The following is a 2313-nucleotide window of genomic DNA, read 5'->3' as shown; positions in this document are numbered from 1 at the left end:
GGACCAATCTCTCAGCAAATCAGATAGAAATGGTTCACATTGCTGGTGTGCATGAAAAGGATGGTGGATATTTATCACGAGTTTTTTTTTAATTAAAAAAAAAAAAAAATCTGCCATTCGATTAGTTTATCAAATACCTCTTGTTCACCATACTGACTCTTTATCAGTGCATCATATTGCATAACAGAAAGGATTTCTAACGAAGTTACCAAAACCTTGACAAACAGTATAGACATATAAAATGCGATGAAAACATTCTGCAAAACAATATCCACTCACGTTAATTTTGTATTTTTAATATTAATAAATACTGTATATCCAGTTGTACACGTGGAATTTAACAGAGTAAAAACTGTAAATGTTTGTTTATGTTTATATATATATATATATATATATATATATATATATATATATATATATATATATATATATATATATATATATATATATATAAACAGCCCCAAAATACTTTTATAGATTGTGTATTTAGACTTACAACTTAAGGAACCCTTAAGGTTTTGTGTGATATGCATACTGATTTAGCACTGTGGATTTAGAGTGTTTTAGATAAACATTTCTTCCTAGGAACTTCTGATGGTTTGGGCGTTATATTAGAAGAAGACTTGTTTACAATCTACTAAATAATTAACAGGTTTTTTTTTTGGACAGGGATACCAAATGAAGTCACAGCAAAATCAATCACTGTCAGACTAAAATCAATCCAAAAGGAAGGGCACATGAAAGATATGCTAAATAGTTGCATGCAGATCATTCGCTAATGCTAATGCTAGTGCTCAAACATTTATCTTTTTTTTAAAGAAACTATTCTTCTGGAACATTTCTTCTAGGAATTACAAACAGTTACCTTGCAATAAGCATGTTTAAAAATAGAGATAATTTCAACAAATTACAGTTCATTATAAAATACAAGAATGGGAAAACGTACCCCCACAGACTGTAGAAACAGTGATCGATTCTTAGACAGATACACTGAATTATAATATTTTTTTGTAGAAATGTGTGAACCACATCTTATCATGTTTAATTTGTCTGAAAATAATTGAATAATAACATTGGTTCATTGTTTAGCTGACTTTCAGGGTGAAAGTAGAGTGAAGGAAATCAAGCACACACACACACACACACACAAACACTGTTACATCTAATCAGCTTCCAGCAACATGCTTGCCTAAATTGATCTGTAGGAAAGGGAGTGGACAAGCAAAAATGACAAGGGTCACAAAGAGGTTACAATGAAGGGTCCATATGTTACAGATGTTAAATATTGACATGTGACATTAGCAACACTGCAAGCATGTAGTGTCCTTTATATAAGGCTGCAATAAACAGATTCCTAAATAACCCTGAAATGGCAGGCTCCCTGCAGCAGTACAAAATGAACAAGCATGTTTCATGTATCATAAAATGTAATATTTGCAAATCCAATGAGTCACCATCCAGTATGTCATCTTATAAGAAACTTTTTAAAACAAATAAGTACAGACTATCCATACATACACACTCACTTACTGTAGAACCATGACCTTTCCTTCTGGTTTTGGAGTTGCATTTGTAAAATTTCCCAAGTAGATTTGTATTATTTTAATTGGGGTGGGGTTGTAGTTAAGCTATTTACAGTTGAATAAAATCTTGTTGTTTAGAAATTATGATTTTCTAAACTTTATTATTTATATTAGTGTCAAAAAGACAAAAGATTATGTTTATTAATCATTTTTAAAGATACTCAAACATTTTAATATTTCAATCCTCAATCACACCACATTTTAGCCTATACTGTCCTTCTGCTAAATTGCACATAAACTTTATTGTAAGATTTATAATCTGAGTCTGAATCTGCAAGAATTACAAGCATAACAGGCACTGACTGTATAAACGGTTCTGGAATTACGCGACTGTGACTTTTTTTTGCACATTAATGGCGGCATATAAAACAGCCTCTGTTGTGGAAAGCTATCACCAGGAGAGACTACTATGGGATCAGAATAGCCTGTCATTTCAAATTGAGGATTAACCCCTTACAAATAAGGTTAACCAGTATCCTTACTCTATTGTCTTAAAGACCAGTGGAGGTTAACTGTGGCTTCATCAGGCTACTGGTAAGGTATTGATCACATTATTCTTTACTTATGATCTGGGTATTTCTTGTTTTTAAAATATATCATAGACTGTGGCAGTTTTTTAAACATGTAAATCATAAAATGAGGTGACTCACATTTAAGCCTAACAAAGCCCAAATATACCACGGGATACGTCAGGAACATACACTATCTTGTCACAAAGTTACAGGCCATG

Source organism: Polyodon spathula, chromosome 1 (assembly GCF_017654505.1).
Source record: "Polyodon spathula isolate WHYD16114869_AA chromosome 1, ASM1765450v1, whole genome shotgun sequence".
Lineage (NCBI taxonomy): Eukaryota > Metazoa > Chordata > Actinopteri > Acipenseriformes > Polyodontidae > Polyodon > Polyodon spathula.
Note: the sequence above shows the minus strand (reverse complement) of the source record.